At 42.8% G+C, this 20,026-nt stretch overlaps 1 long non-coding RNA gene across 1 annotated transcript; it reads left to right on the plus strand.

The window, feature by feature from the left end:
* Positions 1-210: 210 nt before the first annotated feature.
* On the plus strand, positions 211-2,421 carry LOC123140259 (uncharacterized). The gene is made up of 4 exons (XR_006469938.1): positions 211-745; positions 849-903; positions 1,024-1,094; positions 1,850-2,421. It is a non-coding gene; the product is annotated as an uncharacterized lncRNA (long non-coding RNA).
* The last annotated feature ends 17,605 nt before the right edge of the window (positions 2,422-20,026 follow it).

Raw genomic sequence — 20,026 nt, forward strand, 5'->3', positions numbered from 1 at the left:
AACATATCCTTTGACAAATTCTATCATGATTGTCATTTTGGATAAACAAGTGCTCTTCCTTGAAAAAACTAACCCATCTCTACTATTAAAGAGGAATCTACCGTCGTCGTGATGGTTCGACTACCTCCTCGCCCCTGTCGTAAGATAATATCAGAAAGAAAAAATCTGCCGAAAACCTCGCGCACCAAACCGACGCAAAATCAGGGGAGAACCCACTTCCTCCACCTTCTCCCCGAACCAATCTCCATCTCTCTCCCAATCCCGAACTACCTGGCATCCCTCCCTCCCGCGAGTCTAAGACCACCCAGCGGCGGCCCCTCTCTCCGCCGAGAAAAATCGCCGGATCGCCGCCCCAAGCCCCCAAAACTCCTGCCACGGTTGAGGTCTCCGGTGTAGGAGGATCCGCAGCCCGCGGTGGGTCTTCTCCCCTGCACCCCGAGCTCCGATGGCCTCGATCTGGGAGCCGAGTGGAGGCGCGGTGGTGCCAAGCATGGCGACGCTGATCCTGATAGCGTCCTGGCCACGGTCGCCGACGGCACGCCTTCACAAGAGTCCCGCACGGCACGGGATCCAATGGAGAGGGTGGCACACTGGCTGCACCGATGAGTTCGCAGCCATCATGCACGTCGACATTAGCTGCGGCACGTACGAGCCCTGCAGCATCGGCCTAGGTTACTGCACCGGCGACCTCTGTGGTACATGCGATGATGCCAGCGCAGATCCACAAGATTAGATGCGTGCACTTGTAAGGCTGTTCGTAACTCCCATCTTCTGCTTTAGCTCTATTTCTATCGTGATCTGCACATGTACATCGTTGACTGATGCACCGTTCTGTATCTCGGTTGCAGGCTGGTGATGATAGCCATCTTGGACGCCTTGTTCGTGGACCCCGGCTTGCTTAAGGTGATGATTGCTTGTCCGACTTACTCTGTCTGTGGCATAGGATGCACACTAAGTGTTTACTCATTTGTTTGTGTTGCCTTGTTGGTTCCTGCCTGTCGAAATTATTTCTCTGCCGAGAAGTGCATATTGTTGATTGGTCCGGCTTACAAAGAGGAGTACTAGCTTCCCGAGTCTCTTACAGAGGCACTCAAGTAAGTCTCTCGTACGAGCATTTGTTGCTCTGTTAAGTTCGTTAGCTTGAGATGCACTGTGCATATACAAATACTTGTCTCTGTAACTGTAGCTCCATCTATCAGGTGATTCTTTGACTTGAGTTAACACCTGCTGTTTTTCTGAATGTTATCTGAATCTAGGAAATTACCTGATTGCACAATTAATAATGGCTAAATATATATTGTTCGATTCATATATATGATTTTTGGTTATCAGTGATGTGCTCCTCCTTCTATTGTGTGTGTGTGTGTGTGTGTGCGCATGCGCGTGCGCGTGTTCTGTGGACAATTAGAGAGGGGAGACTGTTGCACATTAGTTTGATTATCATAGTTTGCACATATATACAAGTTTGCTTAGAGAGCTTTTATACTACTCAAATGTCTTCTAGATTCCTGTGCATATTCATGAATGATTTCTTATTTTCATTTTAGTCCCGGTAGATTGAATACAAGAAGCATGCTCATCGACAATTTCATTTATGTCTATTGTCATTGCGATACAAGGTTAGGTGTGTAATATGTTCAGATATGCGTTGTGAGTTGTGACATAAATTTTTGTAGTACCTTTCCATAGATAATTGCTTACAGTGTATAATTCAAAATCAAGCCTCATACCTCGTTATCTATGTTTAGTTTGGATCTTGCGTACTAAGGTAACCTGTTTTAAGAAAATTCATGCCTGGAAGTATTGTACCGGATTTAGCTTATTTTTCCTTTTCTCCATGATGCTACAGATGGTCAAAGCATGACTATATTAGTATAACCAACTACATCAGCCGTGAGGATCTTCAGGTTTGCTCTAGAATTAGACCTTGTAGGTATTCTAAACTGATATATATACTGGCATGGCATGTATGCGGAATTAAAAATCTTAGCTTCAATTGCTTCTGACGCATAATAATGTCTTCCAACTCTATAATATTTATTTCCTGTGCCGATACTATTAACCTGTTCCTTGATTTATATCTTCTCTAACTGGTTCATTATGTTTGTTGTGACTTCATCAGAGTATTCGTTAACAAATAGAGATGTATACTCCGAATGCCTTTTCTTACAATTGTATATGGGTGATTGTGATGCACATATTTCTAGCAGCAGCAGTGCTACCTGCTATTGTGAGTCTGTACAAAGGCTGGTGCGACCGTCTTGGAGGTGATGTCGTTTTTGGGAAGGTTGTATTGGATATCTATATGCTTTCGGCCGGGTGAAAAAAACCATGTATAAAGAGTCCAACGTTTGAGATTCTAGCATGAAAAGAGGATATGCTGACTGAACTTGACCAATCTGGTGCTACATTTAGATTGAACAGATTAGATTTATTCATGGTTCAAATGAAAGATAGTGTTTATTTACTATCTAAAGACAAATGCAAAATTGGATATGCACAAGTGTTCATATCTGATTTTAATTTGGAATTTGAGAAAACTATGCAGAAGATGATACAATACCTTTTCTTTAGAAAGGAATGGACCGATTTTGTATTAAAAGGGTGTGGTGTCCCCAAAAAACTGAAGGTTTTGGTTGCCGAAGTGGCATAGAACACACTTTTCCCAAATCGTGGTTGCCAAAGTGACATTGGACGCACTTTGCCCAAATCTCCAAATAGAACAATACATTACTAGCGAAGTTTATTTTTTTGTTATGATTAACTAAATTATAAACTACTCTTTCTGGTATAAAAAACGTTCTTATATAATGGGACGGAGGGAGTAATATATAGCATCCCACAAATGATAACATGTCATCAGCTTTCACAGCTTTTGCAAAGACAAGACTATGACTTACCAGCATCAAGAGCAGAATAATACATAAATATTTGGCCTCTTAACCAGACGACTGACCTACATACCCATGCTCTTCATGCGTCCACTGTTGTTTTTGCCATTCAGACTTAGGGAGAGATCATTGATACTCTAATGTTTTGGCCATCAGATCTAGAAGATATCACTCATGCGTGAACCAGGGCGAATATGACAGGAAATACATTAGGAGTAAAAAAAAGATAGAAAAGGCTAGGAAGAAATTAATAATAATTACATAAAAGAATCTAGGGGAATAATTAGAGGTGAAACAAGGTCTTTTAAGAGATGAAGCACGTCCCCCGTGATTAGGACAGGAAATACATTAGGAGTAAAAAAGATAGAAAAGGCTAGGAAGAAATTAATAATAATTACATGAAAGAAGCTAGGGGGAATAATTAGAGGTGAAACAAGGTCTTTTAAGAGATGAAGCATGTCCCCCGTGATTATGTAGAGCCGCTTAATGCATCATGTTTTGTTTCCACGATTTGTAAATCCGGAGCCAAGGGTAATGAAGCAAAAGAGAGAGCATGTAATGGTGTTATGTTGGTGGAGCCAAGGGTATTGCTGCAGGGAAAATGGCGTGTGCTCCCATAGAACATATGCTCCCATTCAACGAGAGCACTTGGAACGTTGGATGTCAGATCCAACGATGTGGAGAAAGCTCGTGAAACATTGCACAAAACCCCCCTCAAATAGTCATTGTATTGCATTGAGGTCCTCATCCTTTGAAGCTAACCGTTGGATCTCACATCCAACTCTCCATCTGCTCCCATTCATGCAGGCTACGGGAGCACCTTATACTTTCCCTATTCCTGCATGGACAAGGATGGAAAAAACGACACGTGACAAAGATGAAACATTAACTCAGTGATTGGGTCACAAGGGAGAAGATACAAAGAAGTTGGTGATTGTTAAGTTGCGGTGGCAAATTTCATGTTGACAACTAATGTATTTCATAATCGGGTCGTTGTTGAACACCGATGACAAGCGTGACACGATGGTGCAACTAAAAAACACGCACATGGTCGTCTAGGAAAACCTAGACATGGGCGGGAAACCACGCATGAGCAAGGTTGCAACAATTTGCATGGCGCGAGGATTCCGGGGGACCAAGAAATATGGCTCTGCAGTGGACGCTGCTAGACATGACCGGGCAGGTGGGCATGACAGAGAGGGCTAAAAAGGGAAAATAAATGGGAGCTCACCATGCCCACAAGATTAGCAATGACATGAGAGCATGGAGACAAGAAATCCATCTTTGGCAGTGGAAGCAGTGAGGACATTCTCCAAGACGATATATATCCCAACAAAGTCATAAGCTGCATATGACATACACATTGTAAATTTCAATAATATTTGAAATCAATGTCTGTATGTCAATGTTCGTTGTCCCGTGGCAACGCGCGGGCATTCAACTAGTGTAGGTAGATGAACTCAAAATTCAAGTGATGCTCCCAACTCTTGATGAGCTACATCAACCTTGAGAAACCCACACAAGTTCAACTACATGATCATGATCAACACCACCACCCAAGGTATGTTATTCCATCTTAGAGAAGCTTTACTCCAAGTCATGGGATAAAGCAACTCAACAAGATGTGAATACATCAAGATGCTTTGATGAAAAATGGTAACCCCATTTTGAGCTTGAACGATGAGTATGACCAAAGATCAAGTGATCTCACTTGACTCCTAAGTCAATATACTCTAACATAGGTGACTTTGTCACCGCCCAATTCTAGATGAAGTTCTCTTGTGTTCTTTTCTGTGCTCTTGAATTTGTCTCATGCATATTTGTTTCCCTCTTCATCTAGATTCCTTTTAGTCTCTTCTCTTTCATTTTCTGTTCTGCATTTTCTACATTACATTCCTTCCAAATCCTTGTGTGATCTTACTTGTCTAGTGAGCTGAGGTGACAAGTGTTTTCTCTATGATGAACTCGGTCACACCGAGCTGTTTACTTTGGTCCAACTGTACCCTTTCGATGCCACTGAAACACCAAACTCGATGCTACCGATTTCACTACAGGAAAAACATCCTGCCACTTGTTTCTGAATTATTTTTGATCCAGCTCCACTCAATGAATCTTGTCCTCGACCAGCATCCCATTCAACTTGTTGCTTTGTTCTGTGACTCAAGGACCAAACCCATCAGGACAAAAATCTAGAAGAACCCTTCTTGGAAATTAATGTCAAAGGGGGGGGGAGATCACATCAAAGCTTAATCATATCTATAGGGGGAGAGAATACTTAAGGGAAGAAAGGGTAATCATCAAGGACCCCAGATGCTTGGTGTTCAAGAGGAGAGAAGTCACATGTCTTCAAGAGGGGAAAGACATGTTCATATTTGCTCGTTTGCATTAGCTCTGTTTATTTCCTTTGAGCTCTGTTTTTGCTCTGATTTTCTGTTCCGTATCTTCTCCCAATATCCCATGTTAGATTGAGGGGGAGCAAGACATCTAAGGGAAGGAAATCCTTGAATTTATTGCACATCTTTACCTTTGGGGACATGTCTTTATCCAATGTGGTACTTAGTACTCACTCTACATGCCATCCCATTCTTGGTACTCTTGTGGTTTCTCTTGGTTGCTCTGGCCAGTAGGTGTATCTGTGTTACCTAACTTTCTTTACGTAGGTTCATCCCATCCTAAGCCAACTCAAGACCACAAGGTAAGTATATGCATCACATTCATGTGAATGAGAATTTCTTGCTGATGTACATACTGTTTGTAAGAAGGACTCATGAGCATGGAGGTACATTTCTCATATTTTCATCATTTGCTCTGATGCATATAGCCAAGATACATGTAACACATTGCTTACTCTGTCATGTTTATGCATTCACATGCTCCTATATTCCATAATCACATGATTTCATACATGTAGGGGGAGCCTATGCAAGTTACATGTCTTTCCAAAGATTTACTTACTACTCTTAATATCTTGATCTAAAGCTTTGATGTACATTGTCATCAATTACCAAAAAGGGGGAGATTGAAAGCACAAATGCTCCCTAGGTGGTTTTGGTAATTAATGTCAACATATCTCTTGTTGGACTAACATTTTTATCTAGTATGTTTCAGATAAGTTCAACAGTGAAGTGGCATGGACTAGAGGATGTGAAACCCCTTCAAGATGCTAAGGGCAAAGGATTGGCTCAAGCTCAAAGCTTAAGACTCTACATTTTCCATTTTAGTGATCCAAGATCACATTGAGTCTATAGGAAAAGCCAATACTATCAAGGAGGGATGAGGTGTTGCTTAATGAGGTTCTTGCTCAAAATGCTTAGTGATATGCTCCAAAACCCTCAACTACTTTCTCACATCCACATATGACCTAAACCAAAAGTCAAACTCGGCCCCACCGATTCTTTCTATCCGGTGCCACTGAGTTTCAAATGTCATAGCCACTGCCACAAACCCTAGGCAAATCAGTCTCACCGATAGGGATCTCGGTCTCACCGAGATGGGATTGCAAACTCTCTGTTGCCTATTGCAAAACTTTCGGTCTCACCGAAACTTGTTATCGGTCCCACCGAAACTGCAATGTAAACTCTCTGGTTCCCTTTTGTAACATTTCGGTCTCACCGAAATGAGTGATCGGTCCCATCGAGTTTACCCGACCAACTCTCTTGTTAGCTTATTAACAAAATCGGTCTCACCGAGTTTGTGTAATCGGTCTCACCGAGATTACGTTATTCCTAACCCTAATCATATCGGTCCTACCGAGTTGCATGTCGGTCCCATCGAAAACCCTAACGGTCACTAGCTTTGCTAAATCGGTCAGACCGAGTTTAACCATTCGGTCCCACCGAGTTTGGAAAGTTATGTGTAACGGTTAGATTTTGTGTGGAGGCTATAAATACCCCTCCACCTCCTCTTCATTTGTAGAGAGAGCCATCAGAACAAACCTACACTTCCAACCTATATTTTCTGAGAGAACCACCTACACTTGTGTTGAGACCAAGATATTCCATTCCTACCATATGAATCTTGATCTCTAGCCTTCCCCCAAGTTTCTTTCCACTCAAATCTTCTTTCTACCAAATCCAAATCCTATGAGAGAGAGTTGAGTGTTGGGGAGACTATCATTTGAAGCACAAGAGCAAGGAGTTCATCATCAACACACCATTTGTTACTTCTTGGAGGGTGGTGTCTCCTAGATTGGCTAGGTGTCACTTGGGAGCCTCCGACAAGATTGTGGAGTTGAACCAAGGAGTTTATAAGGGCAAGGAGATCGCCTACTTCGTGAAGATCTACCGCTAGTGAGGCAAGTCCTTCGTGGGCGATGGCCATGGTGGGATAGACAAGGTTGCTTCTTCGTGGACCCTTCGTGGGTGGAGCCCTCTGTGGACTCGCGCAACCGTTACCCTTCGTGGGTTGAAGTCTCCATCAACGTGGATGTACGATAGCACCACCTATCGGAACTACGACAAAAACATCCGTGTATCCAATTGCGTTGGAATCTTCCAAACCCTTCTCTTTACATTCTTGCAAGTTGCATGCTTTACTTTCCGCTGCTCATACACTCTTTGCATGCTTGCTTGATATGTATTGTGTTTGTTAAACTTGTGCCAAAAATCCACTTCAACCTTAAGAAAATTAAAAACTGCAACTTTTAGAACCTAGTGTCTAATCACCCCCATTCTAGACACCTCTTCTCGATCCTTTCACATGGCATTTCCATAGCCATTCCGAGATATATTGTCATGCAACTTCCATCATCATCATATACATGACTTGAGCATTTATTGACATATTTCTTTGCATGATTGTAAGATAGCTAGCATGATGTTTTCATGGCTTGTCTTTTTTTTGATTTCGGTGCTACACTAGATCATTGCACATCCTGGTACACCGCCGAAGGCATTCATATAGAGTCATATCTTTGTTCTAGTATCGAGTTGTAATATTGAGTTGTAAGTAAATAAAAGTGTGATGATCGTCATTATTAGAACATTGTCCCATGTGAGGATATCAAAATAAGTGTCCAAGGAAGCCCCAACAAAAGAGAGAGAGGCCAAAGAAGCCTACAAAAAAAGAAAAAAAAGAAAAAGAAAAAAAAGAAAGAACAAAATGAGAGAAAAAGAGAGAAGGGACAATGTTACTATCCTTTTACCACACTTGTGCTTCAAAGTAGCACCATGTTCTTCATATGGAGAGTCTCTTGAGTTATCACTTTCATATACTAGTGGGAATATTCATTATAGAACTTGACTTGTATATTCCAATGATGGGCTTCCTCAAATGCCCTAGGTCTTCATTAGCAAGCAAGTTGGATGCACACCCACTTAGTTTCAGTTTGAGATTTCATACACTTATAGCTCTAGTGCATCTGTTGCATGGCATGATACGCCTCCGTCGTATCTACTTTTCCAAACACTTTTGCCCTTGTTTTGGACTATAAGTTGCATGATTTGAATGAAACTAACCTGGACTGACGCTGTTTTTAGCAGAATTGCCATGGTGTTATTTTTGTGCAGAAATAAAAGTTCTCGGAATGACCTGAAAATCAATGGAGAATTATTTTGGAATATATAAAAAATACTGGAAGAAAGATCCACGTCAAGGGGCCCACACCCTGTCCACGAGGGTGTGGGCGCGCCCTACCCCCTGGACGCACCCCTGCCTCGTGGGCCCCCTGATGCTCCACCGACCTCAACCTTGACTGCATATATTCACTTTCAGGGAGAAAAAAATCAGGGAGAAGGATTCATCGCGTTTTATGATACGGAGCCGCCGCTAAGCCCTAAACTCTCTTGGGAGGGCTGATATGGAGTCCGTTCGGGGCTCCAGAGAGGGGAATCCGTCGCCATTTTCATCATCAACCTTCCTCCATCACCAATTTCATGATGCTCACCGCCATGCATGAGTAATTCCATCGTAGGCTTGCTAGACGGTGATGGGTTGGATGAGATTTATCATGTAATCGAGTTAGTTTTGTTAGGGTTTGATCCCTAGTATCCGCTATGTTCTGAGATTGATGTTGCTATGACTTTGCTATGCTTAATGCTTGTCACTAGGGCCTGAGTGCCATGATTTCAGATCTGAACCTATTGTGTTTTCATCAATATGTGAGAGTTCTTGATCCTATCTTGCAAGTCTATAGTCACCTATTATGTGTTATGATCCGTTAATCCCGAAGTGACAATAATCGGGATACTTACTGGTGATGATCGTAGTTTGAGGAGTTCATGTATTCACTATGTGTTAATGCTTTGGTCCGGTACTCTATTAAAAGGAGGCCTTAATATCCCTTAGTTTCCAATAGGATCCCGCTGCCACGGGAGGGTAGGACAAAAGATGTCATGCAAGTTCTTTTCCATAAGCACGTATGACTATATTCGAAATACATGCCTACATTACATTGATGAACTGGAGCTAGTTCTGTGTCACCCTAGGTTATGACTGTTACATGACCGATCGCATCCAGCATAATTCTCCATCATCGACCCAATGCCTACGAGCTTTTCCATATATTGTTCTTCGCTTATTTACATTTCCGCTGTTACTGTTACAATCACTATAAACCCAAAAATATTACTTGTGCTACCGTTAACTTTTGCTATCGTCACCACTACTATCATATTACTTTGCTACTAAACACTTTGCTGCAGATATTAAGTTTCCAGGTGTGGTTGAATTGACAACTAAGCTGCTAATACTTAAGAATTTCTTTGGCTCCCCTTGTGTCGAATCAATAAATTTGGGTTGAATACTCTACCCTTGAAAACTATTGCGATCCCCTATACTTGTGGGTTATCAATCCCTACTCCTCAGATTGACATCAATTGATGGGAAACCCCATCGCCCGTTGATTAGCCACGTCGATGTGAGACTTCCTCCCTTTTTTGTCTTCACACAACCTCCACCATCATATTCTATTCCACATATAGTGATGTCCATGGCTCACACTCATGTATTGCGTGAAAGTTGAAAAGGTTTGAGAACATCAAAAGTATGAAACAATTGCTTGGCTTGTCATCGGGGTTGTGCATAATTTGAATATTTTGTGTGGTGAAGATGGAGCATAGCCAGACCATATGATTTTATAGGGATAACTTTCTTTGGCCATGTTATTTTGAAAATACATGATTGCTTTATTAGTATGCTTGAAGTATTATTGTCTTAATGTCAAATGATAGACTATTGCTTTGAATCACTTGTGTCTTAATATTCATGCCATGATTAGATTACATGATCAAGATTATGCTAGGTAGCATTCCACATCAATTTTTTGATCATTTACCTCCTCGAGGACGAGCATGAATTAAGCTTGGGGATGCTGATACGTCTCTGTCGTATCTATAATTTTTGATTGTTCCATGCCAATATTCTAGAACTTTTACATACTTTTGGCAACTTTTTATACTATTTTTTGGGACTAACATATTGATCCGGTGCCCAGTGCCAGTTCCTCCTTGTTGCATGTTTTTTGTTTTGCAAAAAATCCATATCAAACGGGATAAAAACTTACGGAGATTTTTTTGGAATATATGTGAATTTTGGTAAGTGGAATCAACGCGAGACGATGCCCGAGGGGCCCACGAGGGTGAGGGGCGCGCCCTGGGCCCTCATGGCCACTCCGTAAGGCAGTTGGTGCCCTTCTTTCGCCGCAAGAAAGACAATGTCTAGATAAAAATCATGTCACAATTTCAGCCCAATCGGAATTACGGATCTCCGGGAATTTAAGAAACGGTGAAAGGGCAGAATCAGGGAGCACAGAAACAGAAGGAAACAGAGAGAGAGATCGAATCTCGGAGGGGCTCTCGCCCCTCCGCCGCCATGGAGGCCATGGACCAGAGGGGAAACCCTTCTCCCATCTAGGGGGAAGGTCAAGGAAGAAGAATAAGAAGGGGGCTCCCTCCCCCTCTCTCCCGGTGGCGCCGGAACGCCGCCGGGGCCATCATCGCGACAACGATCTACACCAACAACTTCACCGCCGTCATCACCAACTCTCCCCCTCTATGTAGCGGTGTAACCCCTCTTTTACCTGCAGTAATCTCTACTTAAACATGGTGCTCAATGCTATATATTATTTCCCAATGATGCATGGCTATCCTATGATGTTTGAGTAGATCCGTTTTGTCCTATGGGTTAATTGATGATCATGATTGGTTTGAGTTGCATGTTTTGTTATTGGTGCTGTCCTATGGTGCTCTCCGTGTCGCACAAGCGTGAGGGATCCCCGCTGTAGGGTTTGCAATATGTTCATGATTTTCTTATGGTGGGTGGCGTGAGTGACAGAAGCACAGACCCAAGTAAGTAGGTTGTTTGCGTATGGGAGTAAAGAGGACTTGATGGCTTATAATGCTATGGTTGGGTTTTACCTTAATGATATTTAGTAGTTGCGGATGCTTGCTAGATTTCCAATCATAAGTGCATATGATCCAAGAAGAGAAAGTATGTTAGCTTATGCCTCTCCCTCAAATAAAATTGCAATAATGATTACCGGTCTAGTTATCGATTGCCTAGGGACAAATAACTTTCTTGTGACAAAAAGCTCTCTACTAAAACTAACTTAGTTATGTCTTTATCTAAACACCCCCTATCTTTTATTACATGCTCTTTATTATCTTGCAAACCTATCCTATCACACCTACGAAGTACTTCTAGTTTCATACTTGTTCTCGGTAAAGCGAACGTAAAGCGTGCGTAGAGTTGTATTGGCGGTCGATAAAACTTGAGGGAATATTTGTTCTACGTTTTGCTCCTGATTGGGTTCGACACTCTTACTTACCGAAAGAGGCTACAATTGATCCCATATACTTGTGGGTTATCAAAGACCCATCCGTTAGCTTAGAAACTATGATTGTTTAGTTTATTGCTATTGTTTTCTTCATGACTTATACATGTTCCTATAACTATGAGATTATGCAACTCCCGAATACCGGAGGAACACCTTATGTGCTATCAAACGTCACAACGTAACTGGGTGATTATAAAGATGCTCTACAGGTGTCTCTGATGGTGTTTGTTGAGTTGGCATAGATCGAGATTAGGATTTGTCACTCCGATTGTCAGAGAGGTATCTATGGGCCCTCTCGGTAATGCACATCACTATAAGCCTTGCAAGAAATGTGACTAATGAGTTAGTTATGGGATGATGCATCACTGAACAAGTAAATAGACTTGCCGGTAACGAGATTGAACTAGGTATGATGATATAGACGATCGAATCTCGGGCAAGTAACATACCGATGACAAAGGGAACAAACATATGTTGTTACGTGGTTTGACCGATAAAGATCTTATAGAATATGTAAGAACGAATATGAGCATCCAGGTTGCACTATAGGTTATTGACCGGAGAAGTATCTTGGTCATGTCTACATAGTTCTCGAACCCATAGGGTCCGCACGCTTAACGTTCGATGATGATTGGTATTATGAGTTTATGTGATTTGATGTACCGAAGGTCGTTCGTATTCCTAGATGAGATCACAGACATGATGAGGAGTCTTGAAATGGTCGAGACATAAAGATTGATATATTGGACCATGTTGTTCAGACACCGGAAGTGTTACGGAGAGTTTCAGATAAAACCGGAGTGCCGGAGGGTTACCGGACCCCCCCGAGAAGTTAATGGGACACCATGGGCCTTAGAGGAGAGAGGGCCGGCCAGGAGGTGGTGCACGCCCCCCTAGTCCGAATTGGACAAGGGGTGGGGGCGGTGCCCCCTCCTTCCTTCTCTTCCCTTCCTCCTTCCTTCCCCTCCTTGTTGGACTAGGAAAGTGGGGAACCTACTCCCAGTTGGAGTAGGATTCCCCCCTTGGGGCGCGCCCCTTGAGGCTGCCCCCTCCCCTCCTTTATATACGGGGGAGGGGGGCACCCCATAGATACACAAGTTGATTTCTTAGCCATGTGCGGTGCCCCCTCCACATTTTTCCACCTCGGTCATATTGTCATAGTGCTTACGCGAAGCCCTGCGTCGGTAACTTCATCATCACCGTCACCACGCCATCGTGCTGACGAAACTCTCCCTCCGCCTCAGCTGAATCTAGAGTTTGAGGGACGTCACCAAGCTGAGCATGTGCAGATCGCCGAGGTGCCGAGCATTCGGTACTTGATCAGTTGGATCGCGAAGACGTTCGACTACATCAACCGCATTACTAAACGCTTCCGCTTTGGGTCTACGAGGGTACGTAGACAAACTCTCCCCTCTTGTTGCTATGCATATCCTAGATAGATCTTGCGTGATCATAGGAATTTGTTTGAAATACTGCGTTCCCCAACAAAATCTATGACACCCGGTCTATTCTTTATCATATTTGTTTTCTGATCTATTATTTGCCTCTTTTATTTTCAGATCTATTATTCCAAAAGCCCAAAAATACCTTGCTGCAATTTTTTGTTATTTATTTTATTTCGTGAGATCTATTTATCCAATCTAAGACAAATTTATCTATCTTTTACCCGAGAGGGATTGACAACCCTCTTACATGTCGGTTTGCAAGTATTTGTTCTTTGTGTGTAGGTACCATTCACATAGTGTTGCGTGGTTCTCCTACTCATTCGATAACCTTGGTATCATTACTGAGGGAAATACCTACCGTAGATGTGCTGCATCATCCCTTCCTCTTCGGGGAAAATACAGATGCAGACAGGAGCCATCAAGAAAGGATTTCTGGCACTGTTGCCGGGGAGACATCATCAATATCTATCAGGTTCCTAATCACAAATCTCATCTCCTTGCAATTTACATTATTTGCCATTTGCCTCTCATTTTCATCTCCCCCACTTCACAAAAATTTGCCGTTTTATTCACCCTCTTTTTCGTTCGCCATTTTCTTGCTATATCTGTTTTTGTTGCGTAGTCATGATGCCTCAAATAAAATATTATGATGTTCCTACCCCAATATTTTGCTTGAAATTGAGAAAAGTACTAAGGAATATATGACTACAAAATTCGAGCATAATAAATATTTTACCGAAGAACTTAAGGAACACTCTTTGTGCTGGATGCTATAACAAAACAACTTGATGATATTAGTAGAGAAGTTTGTAATCTCCAATCTAAGTATGCTTTTGCTGAAAGTTTGCTAGGAAAAATATCCGATGCACAAGCTGTCGGACTTAGGGCTCCGCAGACTCTTGAGAGGTTTGAACACTGGGGTGCGTACGAAGAACTCCTACTCCCCGACCTGCCAGCCCAACGATTCCACAGCTTGACTCGACGAACCCAAGGGACAAGAGACACAACAGTTTATCCTAGTTCAGGCCACCTTGCGGTGTAATACCCTACTCTAGCTTTGCGGTGGATTGCCTCGAGGGGCTGAGGATGAACTAGTACAGAGGATGAACAACCTTGGGAGGTGAGGTGTTCTTGAGGTCAATGAGCTGGTGGGTGAGAAGATGGTCTGAATGATCCCATCCCATTCTATGGTGGTGGCTAAGTCCTATTTATAGTGGCCTTGGTCCTCTTCCCAAATGTAGGCGGGAAGGGATCCCACAACGGCCAATTTCAAAGGGAGACAACTAGTACAAGTTATCCTGACAAAAGTAGTCTTCGCTTGCAAAGGCTCTGGTGGTGACACTGTAGTGGGATCCGCGATAACCTCCGTCCTGTCGTCCTGGCGGTCTTGGTCTTGTTTCACCAATATGGAAACCTTTGCCTGATTCCTCGGGACTCCGTGCATACGCTTGCCTCCTTGACACCAAAGTGGAAACTGGCACGCTGCGCCCACTGGCGCCCGCCTGGCCTTGGTCGTCATGGCTCACCTCATGTGAACCTCGCGGGGTGCACCTTGCCTTGATATCTCTGCTCCTCGGGAGCCAGCCTAGTGAGGCCACCCCCAGCACTACAGAAAAAATACACTTCCTTGATGATACGTGTTTGTCATGGTAGGTCACGTTTTCTGTCATGCATGTACATCCATGATGATTTTATGACAGAATCAAGATAGTCATACCTATGCTGTCGTAGAAGTGTTCCATGACATTAACAAAATTATCATCACGGAAGTGTCCACTTCCATGATGATAAATCACGCTTCATAGAACTGCTTTCGTCAAGGGTGACCGACACGTGGCATCCACCGTAACAGGTCACCATTAAGCTACGGGTCCGGTTTTGGGTCTGATAACCCATTAACAGCCCGGACCAATGGGGATTTTCATGTGTAAAATTCTCATTGGCCAGAGGAAACACGTGTTGGCTCACCGTTGGGACAGATGTCATCCACTCATTGGACAAGAGGCGCCTATGATACGTCGACACATGACACGACCCTACAGAGGCCCGTTTCGGTGAAAAGGCTGGCCCGTTTGACTTAGTCAAAAGGTAACGGGCCGGCCCACGGAAAGCCTGTTAACGGCCTGTTCGTATATAGCCCATTTACGACCCACTAACTCCCGGCCCATTACGACCTATCGAAATTAAGCCCAGTAGCTTCATCTGGGCCGTCCAATATGATTCCAGCTCGTTGTAACTTCCGGTCCATGTATGGACCATGATGTCTTTCGGCCCATATGAGGCCCTTTGTAACTCTTGGCCCATTAAAGGCCCGAGATAAAACTAGCCCATAATGAACAGTATATCGCTTTATACCCATTAATGGCCCATTATTCCGTCGGCCGTTTCTAGCCCGTGTTAACTTTCAGCCTTCTAAGGGCCCATTTATTCTTGGGACCATTTCTAGAATTCGGTTAGTTACGGTCCGTTACTGGCCTGTTCCGTTTGTGGGCCAGATTCAGCCCGTGGTTACATTCGGCCCGTTTGTGGCCCGTTAACCCGTTGGGCTTTTTTCATAGCGTTATCAAATACGGCCTATTAACAACCCATTATGGTCCATGAATAGTACGACCCATGTTTGGCGAAATGATTATACGCCCATAGAAGGCCCATGGATCCTACGACCCATAGAAAACCAATGGATCCTACGACCTGTAGAAGGCCCATGGATCATACGACCCGTGGAAAGTCCATGGATCCTACGGCCCGTAGAAGGCCCATGGATCCTATGACCCGCAGGAGGCCCATGGTTACAACAGTCAGTGTGTTTCCATGATTATTGTGGCCTAGTTACGAAAAATAGGTTATTGTGGCCACTAGAAAAATGCGGAAAAAGAACTATAGTGACTACAAGCAAACAACTAAACAAGACAATAAGGAAATAAATAAGCAGGCAACTAACGCTAGCCTATTATAACTATTACACATATTACATCCACTGGGCATCAAAGTTCGCCACCAGTGCAAATATAGGGAACAAAGCAGCATATTACATACACTGGCCGTCAAAATTGGCCACCAGTGCAAATAAACGCGGTAGCAAAACAAGTCCATAACTGAAACAACTTCAGAAGAGCTCAAGAAACGTTATCCTGGGTATCCACCATGAAGGCAATAAGCTTAGCAAGCTTATTAGCTTTGTCCTGTTTGGCGCTAAAATCCTCCAAAGTTTGCTGTTGCACCAGAAAGTATGCATCTGAATGCTCCAAGGACTTCCACAGTCCTTCCGCTTCTTGTCGCAGCACAACTGATCGATGTCTTTCAGCTTGTAGCCGAGACTCAAGAAACCGAACTGATTTAGACAGTGAGTTTGAATAGCTTGTGCAAGCGGTAGTGGCTAGTAACTTGAACAGTAAACCAAGACAGGACTTTGGGGTTGTCTCACTATCTTCAAGATAGTTTTCCTTAGCTGTTTTATCAGTTTTGTTGGAGACCAACAAGGATGTCTCACGATCCTGAATCTTATATGCATTACTTCCTTTACCATTTCTTAATAAGGCACTCTTCCCCAATATTCTGTCAGCATTCTAAAAGAAGAAACAAGCAGACACATAACTGGTTTAGCATGTACTTATATGAAACTTATTTCGCTGAACCAGTTCATGAGTAAGGTGGACAAGATTAAACTACCAAGTCTTCTATTGCCATGTAGTACATTATAAAAGCATCAAACAAACATATATCTATGTCCTATGGTCACAACATTGTCTTGCCAAATCAAAATAGAGACACAGTTCAAATCATATCAGTTCAAGAGAAAGCAACACTGAAAGAATACAAAGCGTGGGAAACTACACAGCACAACAAGATTTCAGATGGGTACCACGGTCTACATGTACAACAACACCATTGGCCCTGTTATGATGCTAGTAATGTGCATGATATGAGAAGTAAACTGTATACACAATTGAAATTGAAATCAACAGAGCTATTTATAAGAGCAAACCTGTTAAAGAAACATGCGTAAACATACCTGTTGTGCCATTGGAGTTTCCATTGGATCGTTCAATTTAAAAATAAGTTTGTATGAGTAAATACAGTGATACAAGAGCAAAGCAGTATGCACGATAGCAATGGAATCTTAAACGAGAACAGTTATTCTTCAGGTTTAAGCACTTGTTCTACATGAACAGAGTATAGTAAGATGCAAGCATATAGTACTTAAAATAAAATGAGCTCATAGACCTTACCACATTCTTGGTTCGGGGCCAGTACAGAACAAGGCATTCCCAGTCATCGTCCAGTAAATGTGTCTTAGGAGAACGTAAGGGAATTTGATGAGTTTCTTTGCTAGTGAAGTATGTTTTCTTCAGGTAATTCCAATACTGCCACCAAGCATTCTTGAAGATAGCAGAGGTACTAGCACAGGTTACCTCATCCCGAGTTTCCAAAATCGATACTTCTCTATAGAGAAAAATGGGAAAATTTGCTGTATTATAACCATCATGGAGGTGGAATGTATGGGACAAAGCAAAGTAATTGCCATGAATAACATTACTTAAACATAACTCCTGGACAAACACCTGCAACTGGCATTTTCCTTCATCTTCAATATAATATTTCCATGATGGGAAGATATGCACATAGGATTTAACAACATCAAATGCGATAGATGCTAAACTATGAATGGCTGGTTGTGCTTCCTCCATAGGAATAGGTGTACTAGCTGGTGGAGTTGGGGTTCGCCGTGGTAGTACTGGCGCTTTGGGCACTGGAGCTGCCTTACTAACTGCTCTTGTTTGGGAGCTCTGTGGTGGAGATGGTGTTGTGTCAATAGGAACTGGGTTACTATCTGCTGGGGTTGGGGTTAGATTGGGTGAAGCTGGTTCTCTGTCAATCGTAGTAGGGGTAAAATCTGCAGGAGTCTGGGTTATGTGTGGTAGGGCTAGTTCTCGTGCATGTACAACCAGGGTGCTATCTCCACCTAGAGGTAGCACTGTTTTATTTGAGGACCGTGTTTTTACTCCGCTAGATACTGCCATCACCCGCTCCAATTCAAATGGCTGATAAACAGGAAACATAGTTGAATGTACAAACATTGTATGAGAGACAGATGCAATAGATAGTGTGGAAAAAAGAGGGCATTAAATAGTTGACATGTAATCCCTCCGTCCGGAAATACTTGTCATCAAAATGGATAAAAGGAGATGTATCTAGATGTATTTTAGTTCTAGATACATCCTTTTTTGTCCATTTTGATGACAAGTATTTTCGGACGGAGGGAGTATATTGTTTAACTAAAACGGATAGCATGACATAATTTCACATATATGATGTCTATCTAAACCGGATAGCGTAGCATAACATAATTCAAAGATATGATGACTAACTAAACAGGATTGCATGACATAATTCACATACATGTTATCTAAGTAATCAGGATCACATGATTTAATTCACATATGTGATTTGTATGCTAAGCATAGGGCATTCACATATATGATGTCTGAACTAAGAACATGGTGTTGAATATTGTGTATATGATGTCTAAACTATGCAATGCAAGACACCATATACATGATATGAGCAGTAGAACCATGCCAAGTTAGAGCATACACCTCGGTGGGGAAATATGACTGGTCATCTGTCTCTGAATCCATCTCTGAGGAGCTATCGGGACCCAGCAAGAGATTTGCTTCGACAAGTAGCACCGTCTGCTTTGAAGGCCTTGTTTTCACTCCAGATTTTTCCATCACCCACTCAAATGGCCGATTCACAGGAAGAGTAGTTTAATGTACAAACATTGTCAACAAATGGAAATGTAATGAAGAAAAGGATGGGCAAGATATCATTCAAATACATGATGCCTGGTTAAACAGGATGGCATTGCACATTTCACATATATTATGGCTGGCTAAAAGACATGAGACTGCATAATTCCCATATATGATATTGAAACTAAACAAGTGGCATTACATAACATGTTTAAACACTATTGCAGGATGCTGCTAATGCGACACTACGATCAGAGACCCTTCAAGAAACTTTGTGCGATGCAATAATCGCAAACAGTGCTGTATGAAAACCGTCAGAAATGATGCAAAATGTTTGCAATGAATGATACATCAAACACGGTTCAGATTATAGTTGTGTGTGCAATGAGGGGCATATAGTTGATCTATACAAACTGTTTGCGATCAGATAAAACAACAGAAAAGGGCAGCCAGATCAAGGTATGTGCGATATACGACATATAGTTCACTCCGATGAACCATTTGCGATGAGTGAGGTGAACACAAACGATTCGGCGTAACAAGATGTGTGTGATACCCGGTAAACATGTCGATAATCAGAATTGTGTGCGATCATTATAGACACCCCATACGTTTTTTGTGTGTGAACTGTGTGCTCATCAGGGGACATAGTTCAACAAACCAACCTGTTGGCGATAATGTAGAAGATCTCTATCAAATACATATTACTAACCGTCTGCGATGAGATTGATAGGATAAATAGAGATATATATACAGTCTGCTTAATTTAGTCCTTCTTCTTCTTGTTGTTATTGTTGGATGGCCCCGCGACATCGTCTTGGCGAGGATGCTTCTTGCCGATGACCGTTGGCTTTTCATCACCGCCGCCATCGTCATCACCGTTGCTGTCGTCCTCCTCCTCCTCCTTGTTCGACCATTTCTCCTCCTCATCATCGTCATCCTCTTGTTCGTCCTCCGACGGCTCCTCGTCCGTCTGGTTGTCGTCTGCCGACTCTGAAGGCGGCGTCCCTTCCATGAACCAGATATAATTGAGGTATGGGCTCGACGCCGGACTCATGGAAGACGAGCGGGATGATTCTGCTGTTGACCTACCATCGGGTGCCAAACTGTCGGCCGAGCTGTCGTTCTCGCTATCGCTCGACATGGATGCAGAGTGTGTGCCAG

Source organism: Triticum aestivum, chromosome 1A, assembly GCF_018294505.1.
Source record: "Triticum aestivum cultivar Chinese Spring chromosome 1A, IWGSC CS RefSeq v2.1, whole genome shotgun sequence".
In the NCBI taxonomy this organism is placed as follows: Eukaryota; Viridiplantae; Streptophyta; class Magnoliopsida; order Poales; family Poaceae; genus Triticum; species Triticum aestivum.